Genomic DNA, 14162 nt, shown 5'->3' with positions numbered 1-14162 from the left:
CGTCGCCGTCCCGCTCGACAACGAGAAGTATGAAGGATTGTCTGTGAACATGCGGATTCAAGGTCATAGAACCTCCTCCGCAAACTCGTACGAGGACGCTTTCTGCCTTGTTGTTCAGCTTAATCTTTTTTTGGCGTCATTTCACGGCATTTGATATTGTAAATACAGTTGTAATAACGAAGATTGGAAGGTTTGAAGTTTGAAGATTGTGTGGGTTAAGCTAGTTCGATTTAGAGAATGACATTTTCTCTGTTGACGAGGGTCTAGGTGATTTTAGGTCAGCAACGTTTTGTTCGTTATGTCAATCACGAGGATAAGTGATTTGTTGTTGCCCCGTCACACTTGAGATAATTTAAATGATTTAGATTGAAAGGTAGAAGGTTCGAAGTCTCGACGCGTTATATTAGTTTGATTTAGAGAGTGACAATTCTCTGTTAATAAATGGTCCGGTTCTTTAGGTCAGTTTTTATTAAACACAAAGTTGAACGACGACTCGTTGAATGTCCCTTTTCATCGATCACAAGGGTAGATCATCGATTTTTTCATCTCAATACACTTTTATTCGGAAGAACAATTTATCCATGAAATAGACGTATGTCCCAATACTTGAATAGAATTATCGACACTTTGAATGGCCACCAAGAATTTCAATAATGTAAAATGTCATTAATATCGGTTGAATATTCACGTTATCACAGATCTGAATATTTCACAATATTTTTCCACGAGGACAGGTAGGATAGAGCACGCGTTGGAGTAAAAAAAGTGAAAAAGTATTCGCGACTAGACGAACACGAGGTCCACCTGAGACTGTTCGGTTCCAGAGAGATACACCATGCCTATAGGACGCCATGAACGATTCGAATGGTACTTGAAAGTGGGGGGATGGACCGGACGTGGTATTGTCCCCCACCCTGTAAACCAGAAGCGAAGAACGAGACAGCCGTACGCGGCACCGGAAGTCCGCCGTAACGTTGTGAACGATCCGCGCGTTATTACTCTCCGAAGATGAATTGACCTCGTACTGTGACGAAAGAAAAAAAAAGAGGAGGAGGAGGAAGAGGAACGAAAGGGGAAGGATTCACGAGGCGAGCTTCCTGCGAAAACGAGATGGTTTCGTGTTTGTGAAAATATTTTCCAGACGATCTTTCGATCTTGATTTAAACGTGAAGGATCCTGTGATATATACATATAAAAAGATATATATATGTATCTTTTTTTTTAATTTGCGAAACGTCGACTGTCTAGGTGGATGAGATTATTACGTTTTTTTAAAACTTGTGATTGTAGTACGGTGTCCTTTAATATTTAATAACCGTAAAATTACATTTTTGGAACCTCGATCGCGTCGTATAAAATCATTCTGTTGTAATTTTCTTTTATACTCTTGCAATCTTTTCGACTGAAGGCTTGTAAAGTAAAATAAAAACGTTTGTTTCACGGTAAAATTCAAATTAGTTATCTCCTGTTGTTTGTTATATGCACGCACAATGGTCAGGTTATTGTAATCGTTGTTTCTCGTCGCAAAACCACAATGGAAATGATTTCTAAGATAATGGGATAATAGTATTGTACAATTTTAAGAAGCTTCAATTCCCTACGATTAACTCAGTAAAAATTTGAAATCTCATGAAATGAAATTCGAGCTTCAATATAATTAATGAGTTTCTCCAGCTTCGTTGTTAGTTCTTCCCTTTTTTATTTTGCAATTCGATTCTTTTTTGCATTTTTATTTACTTTTTCAATCGTTCGTTTTTATCTTTACGTTTTCTTTCCTTCGATAAATTAACTAACTAATAATTTCACGAAATGTTGTTTTGCAGCGAAGGAAAAGATAATTAAAAACGAGATATAAGAAAATTGTAGACGGTTTTTGGAATTTGCATGATCAGTAGGGTCTACGTAAAACGAATACGGGAAAGGAGAACGGTTTCCAAATACGTTCGTCGCTTACGAATTTACTGATCGAAATCTTTCACCAGAATTCTACTTCTCTTCGTGCACTTTTCGGACGTGTTCGAAAATTTAAGAAGTATCCTAAATATCCGATCTTATACTCGTTGCGAGCTTTGACTTTTTATTCGAATTTCTGTCCATTTGAATGTTTGGTCTATGGTAAAAAATAAACGTTTACCATTTATTATGTATAGCTTATAAATAAAACCTTAAAAGACAAGAGAAAAAGCATGGAATAACACGCGAAAGTGTCCGAGCATTCGTAAAAAAATCTTTTTTAAATGCATTACACGTGTTGCATGAAATCTTTTGAAATATCGTTAGCTCTGTATCAAATTAAGAATCAACGACGCGAAATTTAATTATACTCTACTGTTTTGTAAAACATTTTTACTGTGTTACCGTGAGAAAAGAGTACGCGAATACAGAAGCTTTGAGCGTGTACAGAACGAGCGACGTGAAATAATTAAAGCCCTCAACTTCAACGTGAAGCTTCTTAAACGTGCAAACCAGGCAAACGAAAGAATTCAATGAATACAAAGTATACAAAGAATACAAAAGGGATGTAAAAGAAAATTGCAGGAGAATAAATTCAAACTATCAGAATAATACAATAATTCTTATAAGATTTCAAACTTCCTAAAGATCCTCGAGTAAAAGGAATCTTCAATGATCTTTCAACAACGAAACTAGACTGAGTTAAAAGATTCAAGCTGGACGTGAAAAGAGCATCAAACAGAACGATTAAAAGCAATCTCTGATTTCCTAGGTTTAAGTTTCTAACTTAAAAGACCAAGAATTTAAGAAAAAGAAAAGAAAACAAATTGTCAAATGAAGAACAATAGGAGAGACCTGTAAAACGATCGGCGAAGCTATAAATAAGAACGAATTAGAAATTCTTGGCGGCTGTCTGAAATAACGTTCCCGGCTCTTTCAGGTATACATAGTCGATTTGAAGCGGCTGATCGAGGATTCGTCGGCAAAGACATTAGCTCACGTCACTGACGATACGCGAAAGGAGAGAAGGAGAGAAGAAAAGTGCATCGTGAGGGTGGAATACGCGGTAGTCGTCCCGCGATACGCGTGATTATGCGTGAAACGCGTGACTAGGCTGCGAAAACGTCCTCGAGATATACGTGACCGCAGATTGGTCCAACAACAGGCGATGCTTACCGACTGCCATGCTGACCCCTTGCCACCAGGAACCTTCGCTGCTCCCGTCTTCTGCAACAGGAACAACACGATGCATTTCGATCGTTCAGGTGGAAAAGAAATTAAAAAAAGGTAAGAGAGAATGTCAGATACAAAGATTGTTATACGTGGGAAGAATCACTGTATTTTATCGCTATTTAACGCTATTAGGGAATTATTCGAATAATCTTATGTATCTTAATAATATAATATAATAATAACATAACGCATAACATAATTAATAACATAATTATATATAGCCTATCTAATAGAATTATTATAAATGACGAATTATTGGAATTACTTTTTGGAATTTGTATGCAATGATTCTTACAAAGTATGAAGATTATTATTCGTGGGAAAAGATTGTCTGTAATTGACATTTTTATCGCTATTTAATGATAGAATCACTAGAATAAAAATAATTCGTTGTTTAAAATCTGCAAGTTTTCATAGAGGTTTTATGATAAAAGTAGATTTATAAGGGTGCATTTCTGAGAATTTGAATATCGTTATACTTGTATCTTCGTTTATATCAAATAATATTTTCATGTACTTCCTATTCCGATTTTTTTCGTACAAATCTTATATCTTAATCGTTGTTCGTTCCAGCGTCGAAGAAAGGAAAAGGAGAGGAAAGTGGAACGAGTTTGAAGATTGCCAGTCAGTGCACTGTTACGTCGCTTGGATAAAACGTGAATGGGACGGCCCGTGGCCTGATCCCAGTTTCTCACTGTTCTACCCCGTTCATACACCATAAACCTGTCGTAGTTGTCGCCGACACTCTCTTCCCCGCGATCGCGCTAAATATAATATTCCCGCGTATTTTCAGCGATGAATGAAACGACATGCGACCTCTGAATCAAAACACCTATGAAACAAGATGAAAAGTTTCTTTCGGATAGCTAAGAAATTCCTCCGTGTTTTTTACATCTTTTATTTTTTCTAAAGTTTTTTTGCGTGTTCGTTTTGTCGACATTGCGCACTAACATCATTATGTAGGGTGGTTTACTGTGAACGATCTTTAACTAAACAGGTTCTAAATTTCGTTCGAAATACGCGTATTTGTTTAAATGGCGCACTTTGTTGCTCTCATTAAGACGTAGTATAACTCACAGAAAGTTTTTAGAAAAGTGAATAAGAATTGAGCGAGAGTGAAGGAGAAACAGCAAATCCAAGGAGTTGAAAATCTCTTCGATAAGAATTCATTCCTTTTTACTTAATAAACTTTAAATTTGATTTAAAATACGTATACTTGTGCGAATACCATACGATTTCACTTACATCACTATAAATAGCATATACAAGGTGGCTGGTAACTGGTGGTAGGACTCAAGGAATTTAAAGAGCATTTGAAACACGAGAGGCACATAGTGAAGAAGAATTATTACGAAACATTAGCGAGATGGAAGACGATGTCTCTCATCAGCGACTGGAGAGATACAAGAAGATGCTTTCTCTTTAGCTACGACCTTGATTGACCCTGAGTAACTATGGTCGCTGAATTCGTCGGAATGTGAATTACGTACATTCGTAGATACACAAAAACGTACTGTTCTGTTTAAGGAAAAATCTCAGTGACCTTCATAACACTGTCTTGTATCACAACACGAGATCCAGGAAAAAGTTGAGTCGAATAACTGATTTTCTAAAACGTCTCAATTTTATCTTACTCTTTTGAATAATATTTACATATACAGGATAGGTTGGTAACTGGTGGTACAAGCGGAAAGGGGGCGATTCTACGCGAAAAAAGAAGTCGAAAATATAGAATAAAAATTTTTCCTTTGAGGCTTTGTTTTCGAGAAAATCGACTTTGAATTTTCGCCCGGTACGCGTGCACTTTATCACGTCTCGTTATAACGGATCTCACTGTAGATCGTTGTCTCGACGGAAAAATTAAAAAAAAAATTTTTTTTTAATTTTTATTCTATATTTTCGACTTTTTTTTCGCGTAGAATCACCCCCTTTCCGCTTGTACCACCAGTTATCAACCACCCTGTATATTCAATGTTAGGATTACCCATTTACTATACTTGTATATAATAAATACAATGACCATGGTTGGAAATTAATAGTTACTACACATTTCTGGTCTGCAGCTTTAGCCAATCTAATCGTACCACCTCCTTAAGGATTAAGATCGTATAGAACCTACGAATATTAAAAGTGCAAAGTGCAAGTGTAATCTTTAAGTTTCTCGCTCCACCGATAATCATAGCGAAGTCTGAATTATAATGATTGCAAATTTAAACGAGCATAGTGTAAAATATGAACAGGAGAGAAACAAATTATGAGTTTATCGGAATTGTAAATCATTTCACGAATTCATTTTGTTTTCTCTTTTTATCATTTTTTCGTTCAGGAGTCCATCCTGGCCGAGCTCATTACAATTCCCGTGATTTTCTGACGGTGGTTCTCCTTGTCTCAGGCCTCATATCGTTAACCGAAGGTGTTACAAAGTGTAATTTTATTCACAGACATGCAACGATAGTTTCACTAGCGTGCTGCTATTAACTTCTTGTACAACCGCGCTTTCATCCACTTCATTTGCATCCATAGAGCGATATTTCGATCGATCGTTAAACAAGAAGTTTACGTCTGTGTCTTGCGTGTATTCGCGTATGCGCGTATATGTGAGAATAATATTTTCCATCTTGTTATTCGTATTTAAAGCTTGAAAAATTCTGATTCTACAAACTATTGTTGCGTTATTTTTTATTTACCTCCTTGTCCTGTCAGGTTGATGAGCTGTCAAGCAGCCAACCAACATTAATTACGTAAGGTAGAACGCCCTAATATGTAGTCGCAACTCGATACACGCACGCCAACCCCGTAGGCTTTACCGTGGAACACGGTAGAAACACTTCGTTCAAAGTTACCTCAGAAGCGACTCAGCTTGAAGTTGGACGGACGAAGTTTAAGTTACCGAAGTTAATTCGTAGTCCCGTTACTTGCTACTTCCATTAACTTCGTTCGCTTAAGTGCTAGCTATAACGAAGAATAATTACTAATTTCGTTAGAATATTAATAGCATTACTAATTACTAGAAAATTAACCGTTACCATAGCAAGCATTCTAATAATTATGAATAAAAGATATACGCTTATGGAAATTATACTTTTTAAAATTGTTCGTTTTTATGAAATTGAAAATTTTTAGAAAATGCCTAAGAAATTTAAGGGATCGTGTATGTCACGAATTATATCGATTACTTCTGCTTGCTATTTTATTTATTTTATTTATTATATATTTCACCACTCATATACTACATGTGTTTCTGCATGTGCGTCCCTTTTGGCCTACAAACTTGCCTAGAACCATTTGGGCCAGTGTATGAATTAAATATATGTATCTTACCTATATAAATTAAACGCAACTCTATACTAACATTACTATTGTTATTACTTTATCAGCAGTGTCGACAAGTGGTTTCTCTTTATTTTTCTATAATTCCTTTCAACTTTTAATGTATTTAAATTCTGTGCATAATATATAGTTCGTTTTACAGCGTAATACATTATAACAATATATAGTCCACAATTACATCTAAATCTATAAATTTGATATATAAAGTTAATCTACGTTCGACTTTGCCCAAGTGTCACATAAAACACGTCCCGTAGCCCGGATAGCACACCCTCGCAGACTCCGCCAGTTTCACGCAACGTCCACGTCCCAATCTCCTACATCATTGCGAAACTCACCGCAATTACCGAACTTCTCCACCGATAACTCTCTATGCTCCCATTACATTCTATCCCTCGGTTACTCGAAAATTTACGTCGTTCGCCATGTTCCTCATCTAATCGCCGGCAGATCCATGGAAATTCGTTTCCACGGAACTCGCTCGAGGAATACCGTGACCGAGAGTTGGTTGTTCCGTCGTTCTCGAAGCGGGCAGACTCGCGGCGAACTATTTTCGTGCGGCTTCCGTCGACGAGCAATAAAAAGGAAGAAGAAAGAGAAGCAGAGAGAGAGAGAGAGAGAGAGAGAGAAAAGAAACGGCGGAACGTGCCAGAGAAGAGAGAAAGAGGGAGAAGAAGAAGGAAAGGCACGACGTTAGGGTTATCGTTCCCATGAAAGCTCGTACAAGCTCTGATTTACTCTGCTGTCCAAATGGATCAGCTGATAGGTCGAATCATCGTCACTCCGTTGTATAAATTTGTCTCGAATTCGTTGCAATGCCGCGAGCCAGAACGATTCGTTTACTCGTTTTCACCTCGTTTTCACGTTTTGTAGGAAACGCGACGATGAACTGGAGTTTCGTTGGTGAAATACAATCTGAGGGGCGAATGGGCTTTCGTGTCTTTATACTTGATCTGATCTTGTTATCGTCGTTACTGTGGTCACAGAGCTGCTTTTGCATTATTTGCTACGTTTTGTTTATTAATTCTTTTTGTTAGGTACGAAGAAACACGTTTGATTCTTTTTCTCTTTTTTTGTAAAGATTAGCTCGGTGTCTCTTCTATATTGTCGGCTAAAGCAGTTTTTCTAAAACCTCTTCACAAAATATTCCTTTTCAGAGAATATCGTGACAATTTGCCTTCTTTAATAATTTCACCTTCGTTCGATTGATTTTTGTTAATACGAATATAATCTTTTTGTAGGTAATAACTTTAATGCTTTTATTGTGCTTGTTACGTCGTCACGTTGTTTGGATTGCCGCTATTTTTCACCATATATGCACGTAGTTACCGCCATTATCTTTGAATTGTCCTCGCTAACTGTGTAGCTAGTTGTTTCATTTAATTCACGTCCCTTATCGTATATATTCCGTATCACATTGTATTCTATCGTAATTTCTACTGTTATATAGGGTGCTCCAAAAACAATTTAGTCGATATTCCTTCTTTCTTATAAAATTAGAAATTTTCATGCAACGTATTTAAGAGAATAACGAGAAATCGCTTCTGAAAATTATTTGAGAATATCGATGATTAATTCACTACATTCATTAGTTCCCACGAGCACCACGAACGCATGGCGAGTGACTGCCAAACGATTCGTAGCGCACCAAGAATTTTCGAACGTGTTCGGAATTCCGTGAAACGACTTTGTGAATCTTCGTTCAGCTTTTGTTAGAAACACGACGATGCCAAAAAATAGTTCTTAGTTTGAAGAAGAATACAAATGCCAAAATTTGAAGATTTCAAGATTTGAAGATTAGAAGAGTCTTGTTTGTTGCCTAAGGATCTACGTGCGAGGATCTTAAGAACGAGGCAAATGTTGCTAAAAAGAAACGAGGTCACGACCATAAAAATTCATGAATCGATACACGAAATCTATAAATTCTAGTACCCGTGAACGAAGACCTATAATCCATGAATCCCAGAATCTGATAATTCTGGTCAAGTACATAAATATAAGAATTGGTGAATGCTGGAGTCCTAAATGTCACGAACCTAGGAACACATGAATCCTGGAATATGTGAATTAGTATGGAGTCGATCAAATCTAGAATCTATCAAACTTAGAATGTGCGAATTCTAAGATATATGATACCTAGAATTTATAAGATCTAATGTTCATAGGATCTGAGTTATGAAGATTAAAACGCATTCCGAAATTCTAAGATCTAATATACTAAATTTCCTGAATCTTAGTATCCTGAAATTTACGAACCCGTGACTTGAGACATATACAACAGCAAAAAAAAAGGGTACTCGGTTGCTCTTTTTCGAAAGAGCAACGTGCAAAACATGCGCAGCTCTGAGATTTACGTATCAACGTAATTTACGTACTTGTTAATTAATGGCGCGTCACATGTAAGAGAACAACCTCGCGTAAAAGTTAATGCGCGTACGTCCCTCTTATGGAGGCACGTGCATCGTTGCTTGGATGCGCTGCTTTTTTCATCGTCGGCAGGTGCTGCACTGTGGTGCATCAGCTACGTACAATAAATTAAGTGCAGTTCAGCTTGACCCGGCAGCGATCGACGAACTTCTTTTTTACCTTGAGGCAAAAATAGCGGCGTGTTTGGCGTTTCGTCCGGTTTGCGTGAGATTTTCAACTTTTCCCGACTACTCTGTCCTCTTTTGGGAAACGGATTAAGAAATTGGAATGGAAGTTTCATGGTTAAGCTCAAATTTCTATCTTATGATTCAGAATTGAAAATAGAATTGGAAACTCTTTATGAAGAAGTTTTTTTAGTTCCTTTAAGAATGAAAATAAAAAATGAAAGGACGACCATTTCACAAGGCGATTATTCTTATATTTAATTTCGATAAATTGTTCTCGTTATATATTTGTTATTATTAACAATATGTATTTCGTAAATACACAGAGAGAAAGAGAGAGAGAATTATATTTTATATTTTCTGAGGATGATCTTGAGCTTTTTTAAACGATGTCGTATATTTTCTATAACATTAGTCGATCCAGCTAAACATTCTTTACAAAAGAGTATTAACCTACCTATATCGGAAAACCGTTAGTTTGGCAGATATTTTTACCTTAATTGGTTAAATTTAATGTATGTTACATTTGTTAAATTAAAGTTAAAATATCTGGAAAAACCAACGGATTTTCGGTATAAATAAGTCAATACTTTTTTATAAAGAACGTCCAGATGGATCGACTAATGGTACAAAGAATATACGGTATCATTTAAAACACTCAAAATTATCTTGAAAATAAAATTCCATCCATCCGATGAATTCCTTGAAATGCAGTGTAATTCATTTAAAACGTTTTTCGACAAAACCAATAGATCACGAGTTATTCTAGACAGTACTTCTTATTGACTTACCCTGTATATAAATTGTATGAAAATGCGATTAACAAATTTGGAATTTCATAAATTTTTAGATGGTGCTTCAAGTTTTAAATTTTGTATTAAATAGTTTCCTATTTAGTACACATATATTATCTTTATTTTCGGTTCTAGCAGACAAGAAATGGGCTCGGTTTTACACAAGTCTAAAATATCTGATTCAGATTTCGCCACATGCATTCATTGCACACGTTCCCTATCCTATACCTATCCATATATACAATACATATCTACACGCTAAGTGGCATTTAATCTTAATCTTTTGCTAAACTACTACACTTTGGTTTGAAATTTGCACTCTATTCCTCTTTTTTCTATGCCCTTTAACCAATCCACCACCTGATCATTTATCCTACCCTCCTTCGCTTTTCCCCTCCACTTGATAGTATCTAACTCTTTATAGCCTTGCATAGCATAGCATAGCATTTTTCTATTTTATATTTCCATATTCATTCTCTTTTATATTTGAAAGATCTCTCTCTCCAAGGAAGGAAAACGCATTTCTTAAATATAAATTACCCGAATGTCTGAAATTGTTAAAGTTTAGATTGTTATTTTATCTTCCCTTAAACTTTAAGGACCTTCTTTTAAACTTCTAATTCTAATTCTATAATAAAAATTCTATAATAAAAATATAATTCTATAATAAAAATTCTAATTTACAACAATCGTATTTCGATGGCCATATTTAAAAACGAAGTCAAACGATGTTAGAAAAATCGTTGCATCGTTCGACAAAAATTCTTATTCCAACTTCCGCGATGGACTGAAAGTCAAGTGTTTCGTACGTGACACGCATTTTCACGCACGTCGTTTGCTGATTACACAATACACCGCGTTTATGACTCCCATCTTGGACCAACGCACGCACTACACATGCACGTTCCATCCTCGGATCATCCACTCTACGTCGTTTCTCATGGTTCAAGGTCTCACGATCGAATTCGGTGCAAGCACGTTTTGGTTTCTTTTTTTGGATCTCGTGTACTTTCTCTTAGAACGATACCCGAATTTATTAGCAGTAGCACACGAGACCAGAAATTCAACGTAATTAATACGTTACAATTTAATAAAATGATGCATGGTGTTAGCGAGAAAAGGTAACAAAGAATAATTGTACTATAAAATTTTAAAACTGAGTAGCAATATGACTCGGTATTAATTTGACAAAATTAGTTTAGGAAACTTAGTTTAGATACTTCTATAATAATACTGAAAGATAGTTATCAATTTTGTAGAACGATCATCTTTAAAATAAGAGGGATAAGAAAAATCGATACGTCTCGAGAAAGAGGCCTGATCGATACAGCTTACAAGTTTGTATTATCTTTCAAATTATCTTATGAAACATTGACGTACAACGACTATACAAATCTATTTTACAGTTCATAGTCCAAAAACAGATGCCCAATTAAAATACCGATGAACGTCATCTACCTAGATAAAAAAAGATTACAAACTATTTTTGTAACTAACTTATTTAGATATTCTATCTACCTATCCTAATCAGAATTACTAAATCTCTAATGAAATTCTTTGCCTAATGAATTTTTTTCGCATATATACACTTCATTTATTGAAAAATAATATAATAACTATAATTTTCATTTTTAAGTATAATTAATTACGGTTTCAATATTATAAGATGATAATACTACGAATAAGGTACTTATTTACATAACGAAGTGGTAATTTCTTTCAAAACCCTAACGTGTATCAAATCTCCGGTAGTATAATTTTCCATTTCCTTTCCACTCGAAATATAAAAAATCGAAACACAAGGGAAAGGTAAACGAAGAAAGAATTATATAAAGGTACAGAAATACAACTTACATCGAGGTCGGATTGGTAGTTACCAACGAAACGAATTCGCGTGTAACGTTCGAGCGTCTGGTTAAGTTCGGCTGTCAGGTTCGATCTATTAATATACACTGCGAGCCGCCTGCCTAATTCCTAATGGAATATTCGTACAGATTTCTCGACGTGGATGCCTTAAAAGTATTCGTTGCTGGAGCACGTTCGACCATAAGTTATTTTTCGCTTTGGGTTCGTTTAAATATTTCAATAAGTGAGTCGATACACATATAAATTCAAGAAAAGAAGATTCTACGAATGTTCTATATAATTTCTACATATGATCGTGAAAACATTGTAAATAAAGAAATCGATTTTATTTTGCGACGAAGATAAACGTGTTAAAAAAGATGTTATGAGATTATACTTTTTAAAATATTATTTGTGAATAGTAATAGTAGAAAACGATTCATATTGTTTTATAATAGACGTAGACTGAAGAGTCGAGCCATGTTTAAGGAAGAAAGTTTTGGTTTCGTGGAAAGCGACGCGAGGACGTTCGATCAGCTGATCGTCCACGTGCTCCGCGTACGCGAACAATAATCTTCCTCGATGGAGGGAAACTGTGATTAGACTCGATAGAATCTGTTTTCGAGGGAAAATAAACCAGCGTTCGTGTAACGTCAGAGCAATAACGTATCGATGAGTCGAGATGTTTCATAAACAATTAAGACAAAATGTGAAAATTTGTAATAAAAGTATAACAACCATAATCATCTTACCTTTAATTTTTCCTAAATAACTGATCGAAATTGCTTCTTAAAAAGTCCATTCTTCTTTGTGCCTTATTTTCTTCTTTTATCATTTGACGATGGTTTCTTTAAATACAAATATTTTTAAAGTCTTTTGTTCCTTTTTAAGAATATTTTCTAAGATTCGGTTAATATTTTAATAACCTCAAGTGATTGTAATATTTTATTTCGAAGCGAATAGTCCGGATCTGAAAAGTGGATGTAATTAATTAACTGTTCGAAGAAAAGGCACTCGTAGCCATACGATTTTTTGCGTGTGCAAATGGACGAAAGCAGTGCATGAAAGGTGGCATTATTCGTTCGTAACGAGACCCTTCGAACGCTTCGATAACCCTTTTTATTCTGTGTTCTCGAAGCTGTGCATCAAAGTACACTTCAGCGGCGCGCGTTTAGAAAACGTTAAACGATGCTTCTGCTGGCTTTTTGTTCGCGTTCCACTTCGATACACTTCTCCAAAAGTGGCCGAGATCAATTAGAATATTCCTTTCGACGTTTCTTATTTTATATTTTCCATCTACTTTGTATCCTCTTCAATTTTTGCGTTACATTTCTCGTTTTTTATCATCTTCGGTAATTTTTTATTCGTTTCTGGAACGATACATAATTAAATTCCAAAATTATTTTTTTCTGTGTGTTGTACCATGGATGTATTTATGTATTTATGTGTGATAACTGTAGATGTTTGACGTAGAATTTTCTATTTTTCTCTCCTTACAAATTTTGTCTCCTTTCGTAACCGATCGTTTCTCAAGCCTTTTCGCCTATTTTCTAATTCTTCTCTCGTTTAACTTCCCAAAACGGCTCCCAAATTCCTCGTGAAGACCTTCGAACTTCTATCTTTAGACGAATCGTCCTCCAAACTTCTATTCAAACTATACCTACACCAAATCGAACCGGAATACTTGTCTTCGATGTCGCTCGTAGAATTTTAAAATGAGATTTTCGATCTGATTGGCGTTAAAACTATCATCGAGCTTTTGTCTCGAGTACGACCAGTGAACGATCGAAGAAAACAAACCATAAAGAACCTTCGAATCAACGTTTAACCTCTATCGAATCTTTCGTTGGAAATTCCGTTCGGTTACCATTGAAAATTTGTTCCTAGTCACTCGAAGTCTCTCTTCTTTTTCTCTGGGCCAGAAACCTCCGAAGAAACGCTCCTCGAGATATTCCGGAATCTTATCTTCGTTCAAGTTCAAGTAATATTATCAGGGAAATGCCAATTTTATCCGGGTTTGAAGTTTCTCTTGTGTTGACATCTCCACGCTTCGAACCATCTATTTCAAGAGTCTCTTCCTCAAACAAGCAACTTCTTCCTTCAACATGGCTTCTTGAAACGAACACTGCTTAAAGTGTCTTCAGAACTCTACCTCCAGTCTTAACGATCATATAGCATCTTTTACCATCATATAGCAATTACAATTTTATCTACAAATTCATCAATTTCTACGTGATTATGCACAAAATCTTCCTCTTCAGATAACGAACCTCTTCTTCGAACGGAATATGTTGGAAGAAATACTTTGAAACTGTATTTTCGCACGAGTCAACCCTGCATCACCGTCAATGATTTGATTCCCCTTTGATTTATGAAAATCGATTCGTTGAATTTAAGTTTCTTCTTTTCCTAATAC

At 35.7% G+C, this 14162-nt stretch overlaps 1 protein-coding gene across 2 annotated transcripts in view; it reads right to left on the bottom strand.

Annotated features, from left to right (window-relative positions):
• Positions 1–12575, bottom strand: part of LOC100741705 (phosphoinositide 3-kinase adapter protein 1) — a 43859-nt gene extending 31284 nt beyond the window's left edge. For both annotated transcript variants that reach the window (XM_033321783.1, XM_033321784.1), the window contains exons 1-3: positions 12499–12575; positions 3130–3180; positions 1–41 (exon numbers count right to left, since the gene is read on the bottom strand). The gene's annotated coding sequence lies outside the window, so the exon portion shown is untranslated. The remainder of the gene's footprint in view (positions 42–3129; positions 3181–12498) is intronic.
• Positions 12576–14162: the final 1587 nt, after the last annotated feature.

Source organism: Bombus impatiens, unplaced genomic scaffold (assembly GCF_000188095.3).
Source record: "Bombus impatiens unplaced genomic scaffold, BIMP_2.2 scf_0491, whole genome shotgun sequence".
Lineage (NCBI taxonomy): Eukaryota > Metazoa > Arthropoda > Insecta > Hymenoptera > Apidae > Bombus > Bombus impatiens.
This window is presented reverse-complemented; position numbering and strand designations above follow the sequence as displayed.